We start from the raw sequence: 23830 nt of genomic DNA on the forward strand, positions 1-23830 counted from the left end.
TTTTCTTTTTCTCCCTGCTGCTTCTGTTTGTTACAGTTAATTGTTGTGAGACCAGAATGAGACTTTTTATTGTGGTGAGGATGAGTAACAAAAGCAACCAGGCCATGTTGTTTGTTACAAAAACTTGAGTACCCCCTTTGTGAAATTCAACATCAATTGCTACAAAAAAAACCCAACTTGCCCTTTCTTTCTGTTTTTCAGGTATGTTGTACCTTGATGTTCTCTGTTACAGGCAGTGTTTTGTACTGTGTTTGCTGAGCTGGTGAAGTCTGAATGTTTCATAAAAGTCTCTCTGGGAGAAGGAACCAGGCAATTTCTCCTTCATGCTAGCAGCAGGGTTATTACAGCTTCATAACTTCTTAATCGCAAAGGTAGGAGCCAGAGAAAAGGAAGGTGGGCCAGACTTGCAGAATTAGGGGTAAAAAAACCCACAAGCAGCACTTTATTGCTCTAGTTCTGATCTAATTTACTGGGTTGTCATTCTGATTGAAAGGTTTTGTATTCTCATGTTACGCTGTGGTTCCACAGTTCTGAGGCCATCATAAAAATGAAGGGAGGCCTGGAAGAAAAGATTGAGATAGGCCTAGGTAGCAGTCCCACTGCTGTATCTCCTTTGATGTCTGTGCCTAGGTTCCAAAGGTGGAATTTTAGTGAAGAGTTAACAGATTAGATTATGTATCTGGTAGCTTGGTTTCGAGTTATTTAGAACTTGTTCTTATGAATTTATTAAGTGGATTATACAAACTCATGAAAGGAAAACTCATCAAGGAAACAGTTTAACACAAAAACACTGCTTACGGCTCAAAGTTTCTGAGCACCAAACTGCAGAAGAATATTCTGAGTGTAGTTACATACTTGGTCTGATCAGGTATGCTCCCCTAGGTATCACCTCATGGCCACCCTTGGTGGTTGAATCTTAGACTGGACCTTGTATGATCATGGTGGTGTTGGACAGATACATCTTTAAGAGTTAAAATCCGGTGTTTTGTTGCTCCTCTTCTCCTTTTTCAGGCAAAAATCAAAACTGCACAGGTGACTTTACATTGTTAGCAAGTGTAAGGCACAGCATACACCAAACTACAAGGAACACCTGTAGGGAGCAAAAGACATTGCTGTCTTCCATTCGGTTTCCTCTCTTCTCATACTAGACAAGCTCTGCTTGTTGCTATCCTGTTGACTCTAACCTTGTAATCAGTAGTGAGCACAAAGACAGGGAGTATGTTTGGTTCTTCTACAGTGAGAAGAAGGTGGGAACCTGCTGTGCCCTCTAAAGATGCATGCTTGTAAAACTGGCATTATTCAGTCTAGGTTTTGATTAATTCACTCCTCTTTCTGCAGTGCTTCAGTAATAACGATGCTGCCATGCAGCTGCCTTGTTATTTCTGCTTATTAATTGGCGAAGGGACAAATTTAAGGAGTGTGTGGCTTTGAACACCTCAGTTGCTGGACTGGGACCTTTGGCCAGTGTCTTACTCATCAGATGTATAACTGCCATCTTCTTTCCCCTTTCCCTCATAAAAGAGTAGGTATGCAGAGGGTCTGACCACTTATGAAGCATGCAGAGGGCTGCTTGATGATTAACAGACTTGTCTGGAGGCCAGTGCTAGCAAAGACTATATCCTACCATTGAAAAGCATAGAGTCAAGGCCTGGAATCTCTCAGGGTGGTTTCCTATAAAATATGGCAAAGCTGCCCTTCAGGGGCATGTTTATATCCCCTTGTGAATTGCTGTGGACTTCTCTACATAGACACTTCTCTAGTGTTTCATTTAGCAGCTTACTCATTAACAAATGAACCCATAAATTTAACAAAGATGTTAAAGGTATGGGTAAGTCATCTGCCAAGTTCAGCCAGTTCTGTGTAATTCACATCTACATGCTGCTGAAATAAAACAAGCAAACAAAAAAACCCCAGACTTGACAGTGTACCTTAGCTGCTATTAGCAATCAGCAGTGTTACTCAAGTTAGTGAGCCTGTTAAGAAATTTCTCTTTCATCCTATTACCATAGTATTTAAAAACAACACAACCATACAGAGATCCCCAGCAGGACTTCATGGGGCTTGAAAGTGGACAAATACGCTATAAAACAAGTTTTCTGCCCAGAACAGTAATCAGCTGTGGTCAGGGAATGCCTTCTAAGAGTTAAAGTTGGAAAGGTCACCTAGGGAAGTAAGGTAGTTTTTTGGTGTTTGGTTTTTTTTTTTTTTTCTGGAAATGTCTGAGTACTTGCAGCTGTAAGTGGACATAACTCCTCTTAGGACAGCTAAAAATGAATGAAATAAGTAGAAATCCTTCTATACTACTTTATTTTTTTTTCTTCTAGTTTTCTTCTGCCTCTCTTTTTTTTTTTTCTTGTACATGTCTCAAAAATTTATATGGCAATTTATGTTAATTATCCCTGGAAATTCATAACAATGACTGAATTACAGTCAAGAAAGCAAGTTTTAGTGCAGTGTGACACTTGCAACTATGCATGTCTCAATTCTCCTTTTTACAGATTACTTTCTCAGTTTTGGTCTATAAGAAGTCTGCATAACATTCTGTATTTGTGTACACACAGGCAGTGTATTTTCCATGTAGAAATAATTGGTGTACATGGCTTCTTGCCATGAAAACAGCATTCCTGATATTTAGTATATCTCTATGTCTCAGTCTGCCAGTTTAACTCAGCACAAAACTCATTTACAGAGGACCTGTTTGCTAGGTACATCATCTCTGAGTAACTGCCTTGACCCTGTGTCGGGGATGTTAGTCACGGAGAATGGCTGCATTGGTATGGAGAAGGAGAAATAAAGACCCAACATGACCCATCTGCTTGCACTGCACTTAAAATGAACATTTCCCCGATGATCCCCAAAACCTAATTTTAATACATACCTTTAGAAAGATCTCTTTGTTTTGCCCTGCTCCTTTCTTGTAAGGGCGTAATGCTGTGCTGAGCTGGTCTCCTAGCTTTAATAATCTTCTAACGTTGCATGCAGACACAACTTTGTGGCTTTTTTCAATTCCACATCTTACTTTAGAAGTAGATAATCTTTGAATCTCTGTATCTTGGCCTCAACTGGAAAAATAGTTCACCTTATGTACATTCTGATTGTTAGCAATGAAAGCCCTATTTCACAGAGGCCACAGGAATTGTAATTCTTCAGCTGTGCTCACTGGTAAAAATGTACAGCCAGAAAATAAGAGATATGAGATCCTTTGCTGGACTACTTTTGAGTTGATCTGGGATGACAGAACCTATTTCAGGCCAACAGTCATTCTAAGGTTTCCATGGAGATTAATGATGTCAGAGAAGCAACATCTGAGTGCAGTTTGCTAGCAAACAAGGCTATAATGTTATAGTGGAGAAATGAAGTCTTTGCATTTTTGTCAACTTGTAGAACAGTGAAGCACTTTTTCTCAGTGGATTGCAATTTGCTTTTGATTTGTGCTGTGCATGAGCTGAAGTAATGCTTTTGCAGTGTGGTGGTTTTCCTGCAGTTTACTTCAGTGCTGTAAGTGATGATTTCAGTACTGTCTCATATACCATCTGTTTTAGCTTTGATTGCTGTTCTCTTTACTTGCATATTTCGTGTATTCTCATATTACCTTATTAAACTCTCTGGCATGTTCTGTCTGCACTGAATTGCCTTGTCGAAGGATGATGCCCAGGTTTCCCTGTGAGTATATTTGCAATGCATGAGCATCAAAATTAGAGTAAGTTACAGCTCTGCTGAGTATTCTGAAATTTAGGAGCTGCCATGAAGGATAGTAGTAAGAACAGAAGTGGCAAAGTGCGAAAGTATAAAAGTTTAATAGAGCCATAATTTAAAGCTAAAATTTGACCCTGAAGAATTTGAAAACTGTTACCATTGCTTACGGTTTTATAAAGATTAAAATACCACTCCACTGTGGAGAGATTACTGACCAAGGAAGTGCATGTGTTAGAATGAGTAGTGAAGACATAGGATGTTTGCATGGGGTTTTTTGCAAAGGGAGGGATTAGGAGATCTGACAGTGCCTTGATCCCTCTGAAATTTTGTAGCTTTTTAGCAGTTCTTGAATGGGAAGCAGGCTCTGCAAGCAGTGCTGGTTCCTATTATTACCTAGGGTTTTTTTTCAGTTCCACAACTGTGCTTTTGCTATGCATTACTTGAGGGATTCTTGTAAAGTTAAGTTTACCAAAATAAAAGTCAAGAAGCAGTACTTAAATTTGATCAGTTTTTCATGTTTGAGCAGAAAATGGGGGGAGTGGGGAAAGACTTGTTCAAAATAAGAAAAGTTGGGAACAGAGTCTTAAGATTTTATGCTAAAGTTAAAGTTAGTTTAGCTTAATTTAGCTGCTTGCTGCTTCTGTATCACTGCCTATAGAAAGGTGTTTGTGCATACATGCACACATACTGAAAAACAGAGTAACAGTAATGATGGTAAACAATGTCAAATCTCTGCTTTGCCTGCTTTTCCTCAGAAGATTATTAAACAGAGAACTGTCTTTTCTGGAGCATCTACTCTGCTCCAGTCACCATACTTGGCTCTTGTTTCTTAACTGTAATTGTAACAGAAACATCTTTTGTGTAGAGGGAAGCACCAGACTGTAAACTTGCTTTTATGACATGCACAAATTATCAAAATGTACTCATATTTTAGAGAATTTATTTTTTCAGAAACAAAGTAGCAAAGCACCTCTGAGCTCATATCCTTTTATGTCTGAGTTCAGCAGAAAAGGAATTATTCTTTCCCCCAGGCCAGTTTCTAAATTCCTGAAATGCAAAGCTTACACAGCGAGAGAATGGCCTACTCTTGTACAAACCAACTGACAGTTTCTCCTGAAAATCAGGACAAGTTAATACATTCCACATGTTCTCTGCCCCAGTTTTTCAAATTGATTATTTTGAAAAGCTAAGTAAGCCTATCTTTATTTTGCAGGAAATATTTGGTGCCATTAGGCAGCAATGCTGTTGAAAAGAACAAAGCTGGAACAGCTTTTGATAATGTCCTCTGAGAAATGGCCAATTGCTATACAAGTGATTCGAACAGGACTGTTTGTTCTCACTGGGTGCTGAACACTTGAAAATTCACGCACGTCACTCATGAGCCTAAAAAGGAGTGAACTTCTTTTGAAGCCTTAAATATTGAGCCATTTTGAAAATCTGTCCCTGTATGTGTAATACAAACATATGCTATGTAACTGTTTTACAGTGATGCAGTTGTAAGCATCTGACCATTACCTGGAGGGCTGAAGCTTTTCTGTATTACTTGACTTGAAAAAGGGGGAAAATCTGTTATAAGATTATGGCTCATGAAGCAATACAGTCTTTTTGCAGGTCTGGGTTTAGCGAGTTAGCGAGTTTCATACTTTGATAGCAGGAGTTACCTTGGTGTGGGAGGTGAATCCTGGGTGAAACACTTACAGGCTGCAGTCTTGTTATTTCCTGTGAGAGTTTAAGGTTTAATGAAATATTCTGTAATCCGTAACAGTGGTGAATCACCTTTGTGTGTGTTAAATTGACAGAGGAGGAGCAGAGTAGAGTAAAGTTATGGAGAAAGAATATTGCTCCCTGTGGTTTTTAAGCATATTCCTTCAGGAGAAAAATTTTTCACATCTACTGAGTCATGCAGATGGTTGCATAATTGACATTTTATATGCAAGTAGCCTCCCATCCACCTAAATTTCTCCCTTCAGACATTGTCTTTTGACTCAGTTCTGTTACTAGCATACCATGTTTGGCTATGTATTGCAGCAGAGCATACCATCTTTTTTAATATTGATTTTTTTTGATACTTAGCTGTAAAAAAACCCCAAACCAGTCAGCTATCTGTTTCCATCTCCTTATCTTCTGACCTGCCACCTTTTCCTTTTCTCTTTGCCCGTTGTACTAGTGGCTTTGGCAATGGCAGAGCCTTTTGTAGGTACTGACCTCCACACCTCTACTGGTGAACTGTTTGCTACTGGGAGGCACCATACCTGTTGGGAACAACTGACCTTGGACAGAAAAAGAAGAGGGGCAACCTTCTAAGAGGCCACACTTAGCAAATCCTTCAATGCTTCTTGTTGTTTCTAAAAACTGTTTTCCCTTTCTCCTAAGAAGCAAAAGGGAGGTCATTTTGTACAGTAACCTCACAAAACTGGTACTGGAAAGGCAGATATATAAAGCACAAGCTAAAAAAGGAACATCAGACTTTCTGCCTTAAACTATAGCCATGTCAGGTCTTGGTTGGCAGGAATAAAGAGGGGCTCTAATTGTATAGGAATGAGAGCTAGAACTTCTAGTGTTTGATGTCTCACATGGACAGTCTGCAGTGTGAGACTCATGATTCCAGTTTTTGACTTTAGAGCCATGAATGTTGTGCCCTTCAAGTGCAGCATTTATATGCAGAAGTGGACGTTTGTAAGTGCACACTCTGCAAATAGTTGCATGGCTGACTACTTGTTTACCCTCAGCATGAATGTCTGCTTGCAGAGTTTTGCAGGTGCAGCCAGTGCGCAAACATTTTTCCCACGCTCTTCAGCCATCCCATCATTTTAGAACAGGGCCCTCTAAATGGATATCTGATTTGAGTTTTTTAATCAACTTCTGTTATGCCACCATAATACTGTTTGTTTGCTGCAGGAGTTTTCACTTTTAGGATCTAGTAATTCCCTTAGTCCAAGATTTTCATATTGCCTACATCACAAAGAATACCCAAACCTAAAAAGTTACCAGTTCTTTACATACTCCTAAGAAAGAAGCATTTTTAATTAAGTATTGTTGGATTTGTGTTTTGATGTAGTAGCATAAAAATCCCTGATGTGTCTATGTTCTTCAGTTTATAAAAACGAGTGTGTTGCTTCTGTGTGGGGAAAAAAACCCAACTGAAATTAGTAAAAAAAGTTACCTTTTATAATTCATTCCATGTTAAGAGCCTTGATGGTGCTATAAAATGTGCAGAATGAATGGTCTCTGGTTCTTCCAGTCTGTAATCAGTAAGGTGGACAAAGTGGTATTGAGTCAGTGATGTCCGTTCTGCACAGAAAATCATCCAAACTTGACAAAGTTTGAGACTTTAAAAGACTTTTCCTTGTATACTCAGTGTTTTACACCTAAATTCTCCAAAGATTTTGAAGCAGTGATTATGCTACAACTTCTCCCTCTCTTACTTTATCCTCATAGTGCAAATACTGAGGTAGGAAAATGTTTACTCTCTATTTGTGCTGTAGAACTGCACCATAAGCAGGGTTGCCTGGGGTGGCACAGGATCTGCAATCAATTTGGAAATTGAATCAGGGTTTGAACTGAATCTTGGTAGGCATTGCCTGTGAGGGGAGCCTTCCTGCCTGATAAACAAGTTTTAAATGGCTCATGAACAGTCAAAGATGAAGTGGAGAGGGGGACAGAAATTGGAATAAATAGAGGAGTCAGAATTTGAAGGACACGAGCAACTTGTATTTAGTAAAAGAAGACAAGGGATGGAGAAAGTATGAAGATAAAGGAGAAGAGATGGGTATGAGAGTTTGGAAAGGAGGCAAAGTGACTTGAATACCAGCAGAGGAACTCAGCAGTTCAGCAAAACTGTCTGTGAAGAGCTGGGGGATGTCTGAACAGAGGAGAGAGCAAGCAGAAGAGGGGGTCGGTGCAGAGAGAGCACCAGTGGGTTATACATACAGAGCTTGGGAACAGAAGAGGAGAGCTGCCTTACCTAGTGATGTTTGATAATGGTGACTGAAAAATAGTTTCCGTCAGTTTGAAATTGTGATTTATCATAGAAGAGTCCCAGTATTTAAGCCAGTACATTCTTCTGTGCCCCTGTTATTGCTGCCTTCATCCTAGGGCCTGTGAGGTGTGGCTGCGAATGTTGTCAGAATGATCTACAGAAGATCAAGGGCAAAAAAAGCTCACATATAACCTTCATTTAGCTTCAACTTTGCTATTTCTGTTTCAGTCCTAATAATATGGCTTCTGTGTCCAAAGCTTGTCTGTTTCCTTTTCAGCTCTTCTCAGTTAAAGTTACTGGGTAGTGTCTGTAACTTCATCTTGCCTAAAGTGCTGTAATAGATTTATCAGTGTACCTCATGCAGAGAATCTGAAACCTTAAAAACTGGTAGAAATATATAGCTTTTTTCCATTTTGCTACGCAGTTTTTTTATTTCTTTAAAATCCATGAGTAGACTTCTCTTTTTTGAAGTCTATGGGAAAACAGTGAAGAAAACAGCAGGGCCACATGAGGGAATTCCATATTTATTTTTGGCATTTAATTTCCATGAAGAGGAGGATCCTGTTGACGCAGACCGTTTCTTTTTTGTTTTCCAACTTGCAAATGTTGTGGAAGCGTTAAAAGTTAGTTCCTTGTTGTCAAGATTTCAAAATAGATGTTTGCGTAGTAGATTGGATGTAATATTTGTGTAACTTTGAAAACAACTTTTGGGCTGGTGTTTCATAAGCAGGATATGAAGCTGTATCATCTTTTACTACTCAAATGTATGTTGTATATACACAGTAGATCAGCTTATAGACAGATAGTATATCACAGTGATTGGAGAGCCATATGCAGATCATTAGTAGTATAAAAACAGAGGTACTTGAGTTATAAGTGTTCTCCTTTATGTAAAATATGGTTTGTACTAGATAAGGTCTCATGCTTATCATGATTTTACCACTGCAAACCTCAGAGGAGATTGCCTAAAACTGGAGAATTGGAGCTTAGGAAGATAAAACATCATATACGGGAAAGGTGATAGTTGTATTTCAAAATAAAACCCTCACCTGCACCATCTGAAAATCTGTAGAGATATAATTTACCACCTGTAGGAAATGACTCCAAAATACTCAATTCTCAGAGAAAACTGACTGAAGAAATGTTTTGGCTTCAACCTCCCATTTCTTTTAAAAGAAGATACCAAAGCATCAAATAAGCTGTAAGAGGCTCTTTCTCCCTTTCCAGTTGGTGGTTAAGTTAACAAAAGTTGAACAAAGAGTTGGTGGTAGTGGGGAGAGGGGAGGAGGGGGTGTTAAAAAGTGCTATCCATTTGGATACAAAACTTGGGGGGCAGCTCTGTGCTGAGCTGGGGCAGCACAGTGCCTACCAAACCCCAGCAATAGCCAGGACTTTGTAGTTAAAACACTGTCTGGGAGACTCTTATTGTGTTGAGGAGTGATGCAGAAGTGAGGATTGGATCTTACCAGGTCTCTAATTTGATGTGAGGTCCAGTTGCCAGCACTGTAAGCTAGAAGTACAGGTCTGCATATACACACTGATAATTGATTTCTTCCAGCTCCACCTGCCGGAGATGCTGTTTGCTGTTGAATGTAAATCGTCCCTGAAAATGAGGTTGTCATGAACAAGCAGTACTTGGTACCTGATAATTCTGAATTACTGGGCTAGGTGTTAGTGTTCCTTAATAGAGAAGTCTGTGGTATTTCCAAGGGCTGTCACAGCATCCATAGAACCTGTGCGCTGCTCCATAGCACCTAAATCAGTTCTCCTCCTGAGTTGAGCTTTGACTGCCCTGGTACTTTTCCTGGTCACAATCCCAAAGATAGTTGGATAAATCCAAGGACACCTATTTTCCTACAGGGAAATTGGAATGAGGGTTGGATTCATTGCTTCTCTTGATCGAGCTTTTGCAGTCCATTTAAATGGGCGTCTGATTAGACTCTTTGTGAGGAAATTACATATTTAACTGTAAAACTGCAGATGTAGCTATTTTCAGAAATCTACCCGCCCATCCTTGTACAGCTAAAAATGGCTTGTCTTGCCTCAGACAGAGGGACGACAAGATATGCAAGATAGCTAGCCAGTCTGGCCAGGCTGTCTTGCCCCTTAAAGATTATACTGCTGGAATTCTTTTAAATACTGTTCTACACAGAGTCCATGCAAATTAGCTAATTACCAGCCTCTGCTCGGGCTTCCATGAGTGCTGAATAGTGGAACAGAATGATTTAATTTTTCTAACATATTCTCTTGGCATTTTTGCATGCAGAATATGTTGCTCTAAAGTATCCCTTGATACTAGATCCTTGGCAGTGTTCCAGAAGAAGTTCAAGTTAAAAACCATTCAGCGTAATTCAAGGGTTGGTAAACCTAGATTTGTCACCTTCCCTGCGTCATGTAATTTTACTGTCTGTAATGCGGGCTTTCCTCTTCTCACAGTAGTAAAGAAAAGTCTTACGTAAGTGTTTAAATGTGAATCAGGGAGTATAGCTGGCACTGGTTGTGCCTATGATATTCTCTTGGGAGAGTAATTAAACTGGGGTGAAGTGATCATATGAATCTTAATTTTTGCAAATTCATTATGTTTTTTTAAAAAACCAGACTATATAGAGTTTTTAGTTACATTAGTAAATGAGTGTGATTGTCTTCCATTGTGATTTTCATTTTGCATTGTGCTTACTCTAAAATACATGCCACTATCAGAGGCAGTGGTAGTGTACTTTAATTTCCCATTGAAATTCTTGTGAAAGAGTTCGATGTAGGGTACAGGAACATTTTGACTGGCTGAGTGTAAATAATTTAAATCACAAAGTTTTGGAATGTGGCCAGATTTAAGCTAACAGGAAAAGGAATTTGGTCAGGAGGTTCTGTTTCTCCTCAGTTGTTGGGTCTGAATCCTAGAAACAGTCTCAGTATGCGTTAACTCATTAATTTTACTGCAACTATCAAATAGACGTAAGTATAGGCATAAACAAAGGCGAGTATTAGCCAGCTTGTTCTATTAATTGAATCATTCTGTCATTGAAGGTTTCTTTAATAGTAGCTGCATTCTTTAGCTGCCTAGGTACCCTTTTTTTTTTGAAAAAAAAAAAACCTTAAGCCTTGGGCAGGATTTAGTGTCTACTCATTATTTATAATAAGCCTTGGCAATCAAGAGGAAGTTGTAGATCAACTAATTATATGTTGTTGGTTGCTTGCCCGTTGTCTCACTACAATGTTTCAATGACCAGAGATATCACAATTTCAAATTGAAAAAATTGATTTAATTTTCGTTGTTTAATAGTTAAACAATAGTGTTCTCTCCTTATAAAATAGTAAACATAGAAGAAAAGTATGTATTGGAAGTTCAGAAGATCAGTGTATCATCTGTGTTTCTTTGCTTAGTAGAGGTTCCCTTTGTTGCATCTTTCAAAAATCATGGATTAAGGCCCCATTTCAATTTATTTCAGTAGCATCAATCTCATAAATACCAGCATAAGCATAATACCCCACCCCCAGACACAGAGTAGTTGCTGAGTGAAACTAGCCTTAATATGTGTAGTTAACCCTTTCTAACTATTTGTCGATCATAGTATTGACGTCATAGTTGGGCCTTGCTAATCCCATTTTTTTTCAGATGGGACTACATGTAGATCTGTCTCGAAAAGCTCATGTGTTCTCATTCTTCCTTAATTCCTTTCATTTTTTTTTTTAATCCAGGCTGAAGCTGGATTGAATATTTTAGGTAGTAAATCTCATGCAAGTACTATAATTTATTTGTGATCTAAACATAATAATAAGGATTGTGTGGAAAAGTGCTTTTGTCCCTAGTTTGTTTTCTATTCTAAACAGCTAAAAGCAGCAGTCTGGCACTAAGCTAAAATTGTGTATTTTGCAGCCCCTAAAGAATTGTGTTCCTATTTTCTGGGCATCCTTATTTTTATAATACCTAATTTCACTTCAAAATTATGTGAACTGGAAACTATGTAGCAAAACCACGAGTTTTCTTTCAAATTTGTAATGTCTTGCATTTTAAGCAAAATATTCCCAGACCAGTTGCATAAACTGGGATGCTGGCCTTTCAGGATCACTTCTGTCCACTGGCCTAGCACGTGCTGCTGTCTGAGGTGTCACAGCATGTGTGTTTTGTCATTTTTGATAGAGCCTGTGCTTCTGGATTCCTGATTATAGGTCATACTGGAAATCAGTATTTTTAATTACTGCTTCTATTTCAGGGGAAGGAGAAAAAAAATCATTTAAAGCACTGTGAACTTGCCAGAATTTTTAAATTAATATCTACTGCTGAATTTTCAAAGAGTCTGAAAGGAACGTAGCTTCTGCAGGTGTCTTCAAGAAATTAAGATAGGGCTTAATGCAAGTCCAGTACTAAAGCTAACGATCATGCCTAGTTTGGTTTTCTTTGTTTTGTTATGGATTGGGATTTTTTATTATAGTCCTCCCCATGACATTTGAATGAATGGTAATTACTGGAGTTTGTGTGCTTTCTAATTGATTATGTTAACAAAATTCTAGGAAGGATTTGTTGGAATATTGAGCTCTGTACCTCAGAGGAAGTGTGGGCCATGGACAGAGAGTTGAAAGGAGAGAGGTGGTATGCTTAGAGTATGAGAAAAGAGGAAAGATTGAATGAACTGGGATTGTTTAGCCTAGAAACAATAAAGTCTTCATATTCAAATTGCCAGTTGGATTTTTTGATTGCGTCTAGTCATCAATTAGAAGAACTGATAGCAGCTTATCTGTGTCCAGTGCTACTTTCTGTCTTTTGACATTGATAATGCTTGTGCAGCACTCTGAGATTACTAAGGGACAATACCTGTTGAGTAGTAGTAAACATTCTCTAAGCAGCCATGTGTTCATTGCCTCTCTTCAGTCTCTTGCCCATCTACAGTGTGATTCATGTGGAGGACGGCACCACCCAGCAGTGTATCTCTTCAGAAATGGCTTTTAGATGTAAACTGAGAAACTTCATTGCCTCAAGAGTCTGTTTCAAATTTGTCATTCAAAAATGTGTGTAATTGAAAACAAAAAATGCCAGCTGTTCTAAAAGTGAGGTAGCCATTAGCCATTAGATATTATCTTGTAAGTATTGTACCATCTTGTTTTGTCCTTTTTTCTTTTTTAAGGTTTCCCTTCCTTAACCCTTGCCTCATAACTCAATGGCCATTAGATGCAAAACTGTACCCATCTATTGTATCAGATAATTTACACTTATTTTACTAATGTCCATTGCTGCCACTCGTTGCAGATGTAGTGCGTGGAGAGCAAGTGATGATTGCTTACTCTGCACCAAAACTAATATTCTCAGTATTACCCTATCTGAGACATGCTGTTTGTTATGTTGTGCAGCAGAAAATTGGTGTATCTTTGCAAGCTCATACAGACCATGTCTGGTTTCGGTACCTCCCTCTGTGCTGTGAAGTAGCTTGCAGGTTGCCAGACTTGTCCAGATATCTATTGTACTTTGGGATGGTGCCAGTAGGATCTGCAGGTCTCTCCTGCAGATGCATGAACAAATCTCCTATGGGAATGTTTTTCTCTTCCATCAGCCATCTGGAGTTCTTATAGGCAGACTTGATGAATTTAATCAGGCAGGTAAAAATACCTGTGTTTCCATGAGCAGTATGGATGTGTATTTCCAGCATGCCACTTGCTGATTCCCTGCCTGTTTGTCTCCCAGCAAAGGTCTGGCCTATGTCTGGAGCTCCAAAGGATCATTCATTTTTGGATGCTAAGCTCTGGGAAGATGCCAGCACTCTACAGAAAAAGCACAGATACGAAAATACGAAAATTCACTCTAGGATCCTACCCTGAGTACTTAAAAAGCATTATGAGGCATTGTCTACTCTGTTTCTCTGCTTTCTCCAGGACGCTTCCAAGTTTTCATCTGGTTTGGTTTTTTTTGTTTTTTTTTGTTTTTTTTTTTTTTTTTTTTTTTTAATTATTATTATTATTATTGTTGTCTTTGTAAGTTGTGACATCAGTTTTTCCGTAAAGTGAAAACCAGGCTATAAGGCAGATGAAGCTGCCTGTCCCAAACGCTGTGTGGAGTGAGCATGTTGTCAGCTTTCTCTCTCATTAGTCATCCTTAACATTAGGTCATTTTATCAGTTGAATAATTTTTAGGCAGATTATAGTCTCTGAAATTGATAGTTGGAAAATTGATCATTGGTTAACCATGGGCTTTAAATACTTGAGAGGTTTCTGCAAAGAGAAAAGAATAATTCGTGTACTGTGGTGTCTAGGGTAAGAAACATGGAAATCTTTGAAATCAGGATTATTTAAACTAGGAAAAACTTATCCAGGGTAAAGGATGGTGAAGCACTTGAATAGGTTGCCTGCACATCCTTCAGAATGGAATGGGTTTGCCCCTTCCAAGGGCTGGATAATGGAGTAGATGACTTTTCTGAGGCTCCTCCAGTACAAGGACTTCGTGCTTTTTATTGTTGCTGGTTTGGGTTTGTTTGGAATTAAGTGGTATTCTGGTGAAAACTTCCTTCTAAAGACACATTCAGAAGATGTGCATTTCCATCAATTCAGTAGTGAGAATGTGGTGGCTTTCCATCTGAAAAGATGCACACACCTTTGAAAAACATCTTTCATAAAGCTAGTCATTATTTAACAAAAAGTGTTGTTGTTAATATACATTAACATTCAGAGATCTGCAAAACTGCCTCAAATCAGGTATTTACTGCTTTACTGTGATTTAGTGTGTCAATCCTTTATTAAAATTAACAGCTGTGTCCCTTGGCCCAAGACTTGCAACCTAAATCCTTTAGAAACAATTACATTTTGCCCAAAAATTTTTGTATAGTTAACTAGCAAAATGTTGTATCTTAAAACAGTCTCTATGCATTGAATATGTATTCATATGTATGTATATATGTATCTATATATATATTTAATATATATGTATGCTTGTTTATATATGAAATCTTATAGTCTGTTGTTAAGAAACAGACCATTTCAAATGTGGTTGGCAGCACATGAGAAGATTTATCTTCCTGATCACTTTAGACATTTTAGTTGCTAAATGTCAAATTTAGAAAAGCTTACTTATTTTGTAGAGAGAAATAATTTGAAGTAAAAGTACCCAAAAGCTAAGATCTTACCTAGCAGAAGCTGTAGTTGTTATATTTTCCAAGTATGTAGAGGACAGCAAGAGTTTATTCTGAAAAAAAATCAGATTAAAATAAAGCTAGAGTCTATTCTTCATAATTTCAGTTCACCACTAATCACATCGTTTGCAGCTGACACTCCTTGATAAGGTATTATACTTGGTGTCATTTTCATGCTGATTTTAATCTGTCCTTTTAAGTGTGCCCACTTTATTTGTATTGTTCCTGCTATGTTAAGGGATCACTGCAAATAGGAGTAGAGAACTTGCTACCTTTAATATGACTGAAGCCATATTTTAAAGCAATGACCGTTCTGGTAAAGCACTCGCAGTATGAGTATCTAATAAAAATGATTTAATATAGAGGGAATTTCAAAGCTAAGCAAAAGTTTAAGTCTTACTATAAATTACAGATTCCTCTGTGCATTTCGATTATGAATATTTGGAATGTATCTTGGGAAAATGGTTTTGGATCCAAGCATATTTAAAGCATGGAATAAGAATGAATGAGAAACCTGCAAATTAACATGAAAATACTGCAGATCCAACATGATGGCATTATAAATTTTACTTTGGCTCAACTATTAGAAATGACAGTTTTGCTAGCTATGATTGAAAAGTACCAAAATGAGTTAGAAGCAGGGTGCTTGCTTAATCTTTAACTTGTATGATAATGGAAATCTGTTAGATATTTCTGTAGGGATAATTCTCCAAATAGATTAGGATAAATCCCATGATGACAAGAACCAAAAATGTAAGCTTTATATTTGGAAAGAGCTTCCAGGCTGTCCTACAAGAATTTGGTAGGTACTGTTGCAGTGTGTGACATTCAGAAAGTTGACCATCTGAACAAGTTAAAAATTTTAAGAAAACTATCTGTAAACGTTTGCGATGTTCAGAGGAGTGGACTGGGAGATCCAGGTAGTATTCTGAGCCCAGGAAGAAAATGGCAATGTCCCTAGCAGGGGAACCAAACTTCCAGGGGCCTAGCTGTGCTTTGATGTGGTTTTGACTTCGTGCATTACTTGGACCAGATTTGCAAGCATATTTAAACATGTAGTAGTGCAAGTAATGATTCACTGGAGTTTACAGAAGGGTGTGAGTTAGCTGAGTGGTTCTGGCCATTTCATTAAACTTTTTATTATTACTATTATATCCCTGTGCTCCTGTGGAAGTGTAGTCCATGATCTTATTATGGACCTATTATCAAGTAGCTGTATACATCTACATGAGCAGACTTCTCCCAGTTGGCTATTTGGGTATGTATAGGTGCTTAACTGAAAGCACAAATACAGTAGTTGTGCAATGTCAGATTAGGTGTTTTGGTGAGAATAGACCCTCTAGTATATAAAATTAATAGCATTGTGCATCTGGCAGATGATAAATAAAGCTATTCTCTTAGATATCTCTATTTGCTGTCATTCACAGCTGCCTTCCTGAATGTGAGAGGGGTATGCTTTTCTGGAGAGCTTTCCCACCATCTGATGAGCAATGCTGTATATAGTCAAGTTTATTACTGTACTAAAATTCTATTTTTAAATCCTGAAGAGATTCAAAGAGGAATTGTCCTCTTCTGCCTCTTCATCATCTTCTGTGTTTTTCAAAGTAAGAGTTGAATATATGTACGATATGATGGAAATTAAGGTAAAAAATATCAAATGGTGCTTTTAAAAATTTAAGATCATTGATTCCTCCTGCTGCATACATAAATTTTAACTTTGAGAAGCTATCAAGTATATGTCAGGATATCTTTAAAAAAATATTAGAAGTCTGTGAAAAAGGTAAAATTATGCTATATATTATAGGATTTGGGTGGAGAATATGTGTTTGAATTCACTAGCATTGTCTAATATTTTAAACTTATTTTTTGGTTTTTGGCTTTACCAGTTATTGACTTTTTCTGCCCATCAGAAATCTGTTTCAGTGGTTTTCAATAAATAGCATAAGACTTAAGCACAAATTTTTTCAATATCAATTGCTGTGAAGCAGAAGAATGTTATGTTTCATAAGAGTAGGAAATGAAACAAGTTAGTTTTAATTTTTCTGCCTTCTTTCTGAGAGGTGGTATTAAATATGGCACTCCATATGAAGAGTACACATCAGATGTATACAACAAGAATTTATCACCAGAAAGAAAAAAATAAGGTGAAATGAAGATGTTAAGTAAGAATACCGTGCTAATCTTTTTAAAAAAGAATGTAGTATTTCTTAGTGCCTGTTAATTAAACTACTTTCTCTAATCCTGAATTGTTTTTCTTTGGTAAGATACAAAGAAACAAGATTCTCTGATGTTAAAATGGGGTGAATGTGTAATGTATCCAAGACTGTACTCATGTTATTAATTATCTTTAATCAGGTTTGTCCTGATGTCCACAATGCGTAGAAACCTTCCTTAAGTACTGTCACTTCCAGTTCATTCCAGCAATACTGCTCACTCTTCTGGTTTTCTGCTTATTATAGCTGGTTAATATTGATATTAATAACCTGTTGCTTAGTCCCCACGAATAGGTTCAGCAGAAATTGAATCTCTAGGTTTTGTATGTTTTGAGGTAACATTCTATTATATTCATCCTACAAAACCAGGCAATGTGATTTAGTAGGACTTGCTAGTAAGGCATAAATTCCATTTCATTAAGCAGGTGGGACTGCCCTGGGAGGAAAATTAAAAGTTAGACCAGATCATCTCGTTCTTTATCAAGTTACATGTCCACTGGGTCTTCAGTCTCTGTGACCTTTTACAACTATGTTTTCTCATCATACTTTGGTTTAGCATCAGAACACTATTAAAAAAAATATTTATTGGCTGTTTTTACATTGAAAGTGTGCAAAGACCTGTATAAATGATATATTATTAAGAGCTGAGCAAAATATTCACAGCCAATCTAAATTATGTTGGTAATCTTTACTGGGAAATTTCCCAGGTTAGTGATTCTGAATGCAGCATCCCTCTGTCCTTCTGACTAGGTCTATATTCTTTTTTCTGTTTTTAATCTTTTTCTTTTAACCTATAAACTGTCTTCTGTGAGACTTATTCTGCACCCATCTCAAATGTTTGGCAAGCAACTTTTTTTTTCCTCCTCCTCCATCAGAAGATAAATAAAATATAATTCTACGGATGGCTTGTATCACTTAAGGACATGCAAGGTGTCTCAGTACAAAATACTGATGAGAAACATCTGTTACTGCTAGAGCTTCAACCTCTTCGTGCAGTCAGAGCTGTATGAAACCATGCAAACTAACTGCTCAAGAAGTATTAGTTACTCCTTTTGGATAAAGGCGTAACTGATATTTGTGTATGTATGTGTGTGTTTGCATTCATTCATTTCTCTCTGATCTTAATGATATTTCAAGAGACAATCAGGTCATGTTCCAAGTTTTATTCGTTACCATGTGGAAGATGGATGCAGAGATTCTTGCTGTCAAGAACTTTGGGAGAAGCAGAAAATGTTGTGAAAATTGTGATGAAACTGAGTGTCTTAAGCAGGGTAATACTGGCTGATCCTCTGCCAGAAGAATTATCAGAACTGGCATCCTTTGCACCTCCCAGTTTCACACCATCCCACTTCTGTCCCATTGTTGATAACAGAGGCACTGGCCTCTTTCTTGAATTTGACTGAGCAGTTTTAATTCATCTCTTTATGTTGACTGTTACCATTTATAATTGCCTGCTTGCATCTTCTACAGAATAAGAAAAAAATAGGTTTGACATGCCATTCAGCATGCTCTTGAGATGGGTCCCTTGAATTTAGCCGAGCAGGTTGGTCACACTGAAATGTTTCTTGCAGATGCTTTACGGGGTTCTCTTGGGTCCTTCCTAAGAAGTGGTATGTAAGCTGAACACAGGTTGGAGTCAGTGGGGAAAAATGCATACTTTTTCACAGTTGAATTTACTTCGGTTCCTGAGTTTTGGTTTCAGCTCTTTAAACAAGGGTTTTATTGAAGTAAACTTTCAATTTTAAAGGCTAGAGTACAGACCTGGGGTTTGGATTTCACGTGTGCTTTGCTGAGGTAATCTTACATTGTAGTGCACCTGCCTGGAGGTTGGAAGACAAAAATCTATTACAGAGACTGCTTTTGCCCTCTTGATATGTTACATAGGAGCAGATACTATTTATACATTGTGAAAATGAATATTACAGCAGTACTCCCAGCACAGAATAATTTATGGAGGGTTCAGTAACTGCAGGCTGTTATTCTGAACAAAGACAAGTGTTACTGAAGTGTCTTTGAGAATATTACTGCAGTCTAAAATCATCTCTGATTGCTTCAAGGATTGCTTTGTGATTGTATTTTTATTTCTTTTAAGGCCTTCTGCCAGCCTGTTTTGAGTGACTGTAAATGTACTGCAAAACACCATTCACACTAGTGTTGCGGCAGAAGGTATGTTTGCCCTACATACCATAATGGATAGAAATCCCCAAGATCCCTGGGCAAGCACTAAATGAGCTGGAAGCAGCCTAGCTATAGTAATGTGGAGCTCTGGGTGGCTGAGCAGCAGACTGAACTAATCTGCACAGCAAGGTGCTTCTAGCACCCCAGAAATTATGACAAAACACTGCCAGCTCAGAGCTGACTAGTAACGAGCCAGCTGACTAGTAACATCTACATGTTACACTGCACAGCATAAATGTGCCCACTGAAGAATAAAGCATTCATGTGCTATTGTAGTCTGAGCTGCTTTTTCTCTGTTAGCAGCTTCTGTATCAGGTGTACCTGTTCTTTGACCAGTGTTACCACTGAGGGACCACCTTGTTCCAGTTGGCAACATCACTTAATTCATGTCAGAAGATTTTTGGTGTGTGAACAAAATAGTGGATTGAGGCATTGCATTCTCCAAGAAGCCCCTGTACTCTTGGTGCAGGACAAAAGGGATGTCTCTTAATACCCACACGTGAAAAAAAAGGAAAAAAAAATTCTTTTTTTTTTTTTTCTCTTGTTTAACATTGAAATTTTAAAGATGTACCACACGTTTTTCAAGAATATTTTTATAAATTGCATTGAGTAAACTGCTCTCCTAGCAAGACATCTTTAAAGCAGGTCTGTGTGGGCACGTCTTAATTTCAGCCACAGGTATGATTACAGAGTGTCTGGCTTCACTCTGCAGTGTAGTATTGCTGATTAGACTTCGTGTTCCTTAAGTTCAATTTGTGGCACATGCCAGAGGCTGCAGTCATTTGGGTTCAGGTAGCATGGCTGGAGCTCTTTATTTATAGTTGTGCCTTTTTAGCTTTGGATCATGTGGCAGTTTTCATCCTGGTATATCAACCTAGTTTATATCCTGGTTTCATACTTCTGCTCCAAAACAAAGTCACGCTTCCTAACAAAGGCAGGTTTGGATAGAAATTACATTACCTTGTGCCTATCGGGACCCAATCTGAAAGCAAAAGGAAGTCTGATTTCTTTAATTGTAACACAGTACTGTCTGTTATAGAACCTTGAAAAGAGCAGCCTTTGTTTCCTAGATCTGATAGTTCTGCCACAGTAATGGGTTTGCCTGAGTAACTTATTCTTTCCTATCTTGTATGTGAATTTGAATTTCCAACGGAAAGTGCAGTTTCTCTGCTTATCACATCCAGCACTTGCATGATCTTTTATTCAACCTGATTTTTAAGTATTGCCATCTTTAAAATCAGGTTCTTCTTTAACCATAGCTTCAAAAACAAACTAAGGATAAATTTTGTCCATCTTTGTTCTGCTTAATAATTCTGCTGTTTCTTTGTGTCCACACAGGATTTATTTTTTTTAAATAAAAGGTGTTGAAAATATGTTTCAACATACTGGCTGTGGTGGCTCTGGGTTTGCTTTTTTGCATTATAGTAAGCAAGTTCTTAAATGCCTTTGTAAACAGGTGTCTACTGTTTGCAGTCTGTTGTAAAATTTACAGAAATATTAAACTTATTTGAGAATTAGTAGATCAGACCAACAGTCCTGACAAAACAGACTGCAGAGAATTAATCCTGAAAGAAAGCATACACCAAGTCAACCAGTTTTCAAAATCACAATGATCTTTCCCAGTAGTGTGCGTGAAACCAGCTTGGCTGGCCCAGTATCATAATTTGCTGCCACCAAAAAAGTTGATGCTCTAGCTTCTTTCAGCCACACACTGCTAGTTTTTCCTTTATGCTGGTTCTGGCCATGAATTGACTCCTGTTTGACCGGGATACAGTGCACAAAGCTAGCAGAAAATAAGTGAGTAACTTTCCACCACCATACAGAGATGAACTGGCTATGTTCACTTGGGCTAGCAGGAATGGGAGCATCCAAAAGAAAGCTGAAGCGTCGAGTTAGGACTGTGCTTTTCAGTGAGATGAGAGCTGGGTTGGCTTCTTTTACCATCCCCTATCACTGCAAAAGGCCTTATTCTTTGCTGGCACTCTGAACAAGCAGCTGTGTGTTGTTTTTTCCTGGGATTTATGCTGTTAGGTTATTCTGGTCACCTCTAAGTAGTTGTCTCCAGCAAACACTGGTAGCAATTAACTTGGGGACAGTGGTGTCCACTGCTCTGCCTGTTTACAAAGCTAATAGGTATCTGTGCCCTTGATGTGGTTAATCAAAGATACTCTGAGGTAGGCACAGTTCATGCCTTCTTACACACAAATCTTTATGCATGTTAGTTTGCATACTGCAGTGAACAATGTTACCAATTAACCCTTAACTAGCCTATGCTACTCAAGATTTTGGAGAAAACAGTAGAAACGCAACTTTGGAAGGGAAGCTGTAACTATATAAAATCTGTTTTTTCTGCTTCTGTGCCAGCCACTTCTGTTTCAGGAGAAGCAGTAGCCTCTCTATTCCCTGTGCTGCTTTTGTCTCCCATCCAAAAAAACCTTGCCAACAACCTGGTATCTCAGTAAGCACAGCCTGGGTGCCTGCTTTCAGGAGGCTTCTGCCAGCTGCTCAGCATAAAAAAAACAAACCTGCAGACCAGTCTCAGTGTCACTCAAGACGGCATGGGCCCTTCCAGAGAAACACCAGCTGGACCTATTCCCTTTTCCCTACGTGTGCCATTTCACTCAGATGCCCAAAGGAACTGTGCATATATGGAGCAAAGCAGGTATTTAATTCAGCAGTGCCATGATTATGTAAAGCACACTCTGACAAGGGTAGGAACTGTACAGAACCAAAGATTGCAGGAGAGTGTGCTGACAAAAGTAAGAAATTATTGATCTAAAAACCTATGTTAATACTTAAGAAACTAAGCAAACAAAAAACCCCAACGTGCCACCTTCCTGATTCAAGCTTTCGACTTCTGTGCATAGTTATTTCACAGAAGACTAATTTTAGACATTGGCACCTTGCTCGGTCTGTTCTCCATTGTATAGTGCAGTTGCAGTATCCAAGTGCTTCAAAAACAATAAAATCACCTTCCCTGATGATGCTGAAAAAAACCCATTCTTGTTTTTAACAGAGGGGAACATCATGACTTGGTCAGGAAAAATACTATCTTAAGGAAAATGGAAGCCAGAAGTGCTCAGTGATGAGCCTGTACCTTTACTGTACAGATCTTTTTGCTCACAGTTGGTTTTTAATATGGAAAAGCTGCCATTTTCTTCTCTTGAAACAATCTTCCCGTAGATACTCCCAAGCCCTGAGTTGTTTTTCTGTGGAGTGGTCAGTTGTCTCTTCTTCAACTCCTATGACTGGTAGTGTGTTTTATGGTCAGGTCCCAGAGAACAAGAGTTAGTTAGGGTCTTCTATGAGCAAGAAGAACATTTTAAACAAAAAAAAATATCCTCAGGATGTTAAGATTGCTCTGGGAATAAATGGGGTACAGGAAGATGGGAAGTGGGACTTTGCATAATTTGACAGTCCAGCTGTGACTGTCAGTGATGTTTCTGTCACATCACCTTGTCCATTCATTCTTTTGGCAAGTTGCATTTCCTATGGGAGTCAGCTACGATGAGGGGCATCCAGGGATAGTGTTTCTTCTCAAGCTTTTTCCATGGTATGCATCTTAGTTTCCAACATGCAGGTTGCAAATGCTGACAAGAATCAGATGCACCTGTTCTTCAGCCATGACCCACTCCACAGATGCAGATTTACAAAGCCTAAAAAGATACAGGACTGAAGGGTGTGTACCAGTTGAGCTGGGTAATTTTACTGCCAGAGATATTTTTAGTATAAATTGTGTACTTGCATCTAAATTTAGAGTGATTATGCTAGAAGTTTTGTTATACAAAAATAAACATCTGCTGAAGGCTGAGGGCAACTAGGGACCACAAAGCATTGGATGCACTGATTCACATGTGGTAACACTTTTTCTAATGTGCCCATTGAGATTTCTTGCCTAAACTCTACCTTTATTGCCTGCTTCAGCAAAGCATCTTGCTCTTTATCAATCTTATCAGAGCTTCTTCAGTTATTTCTCTGCTGTTCAGACTGTGAGAGGTGCTCTGTCTTTTCCTTAACAGTATCTGCACTTGGACTATAAGCTCCAGATTTTTCCTTGCAAAGCAACACTATACAGTATTGTGTGTGTATATACTGCGTGTATAACCTTCACATTTCCCTGGGCTCATCTCTAAAATCTGAGAAGATTTATAAAGATACCACAAATGCATTTATTGTATGTATACAGAAAGTGTTGTCTGCACGAGTACAGCATGCACACTTTTGTGCTTAACAAGAAAGGAGCAAAGGGGTTTGCTAGCCAAGGGCAAAGAACTCTCTTCTTCAAGCTTTCAGTCAAAAAACAGTCTAGACATTTTTATCACATTAAACAGTCTGGAGCGTTTAATAGGTATGTGACAGGAAGAAAAGCAGTCTGAACTAGCTGACCAGTTTTCTTATGGGAAAAGCCTGCTGGGCTTCAGTTTTTATTCTTTGCAATGGTAATTATTATGCTGGAAATGCTTAATGGTGATATATGAAGCAAAGCTGGTTTTAGACATCTAAAAATGTTACCCTCACTTTCTATGGGGTCTGCTGTGCTTTGTTGTGACGCTGCTCTTGATTTTGATGGGCACTGTACTTGCGTGTGCCACTTGTTACTACGTTGCAGGAGGCCAGGCTGGATAGTGACAGAATTAGTTAAGCACCACAGA

General features: G+C 38.3%; 1 protein-coding gene across 15 annotated transcripts in view; it reads left to right on the plus strand.

Annotated features, from left to right (window-relative positions):
- PLCB4 (phospholipase C beta 4) overlaps positions 1–23830 on the plus strand; it is a 220632-nt gene that overhangs the window by 88308 nt on the left and 108494 nt on the right. Inside the window, exon 4 of one of the 15 annotated variants that reach the window (XM_074913030.1) lies at positions 202–371. The exons of 13 other annotated variants lie outside the window; for them this stretch is intronic. The gene's annotated coding sequence lies outside the window, so the exon portion shown is untranslated. The remainder of the gene's footprint in view (positions 1–201; positions 372–23830) is intronic. One more of the 15 variants, XM_074913125.1, reaches the window with a different exon arrangement.

This window comes from Athene noctua, chromosome 1, assembly GCF_965140245.1.
Source record: "Athene noctua chromosome 1, bAthNoc1.hap1.1, whole genome shotgun sequence".
NCBI lineage: Eukaryota > Metazoa > Chordata > Aves > Strigiformes > Strigidae > Athene > Athene noctua.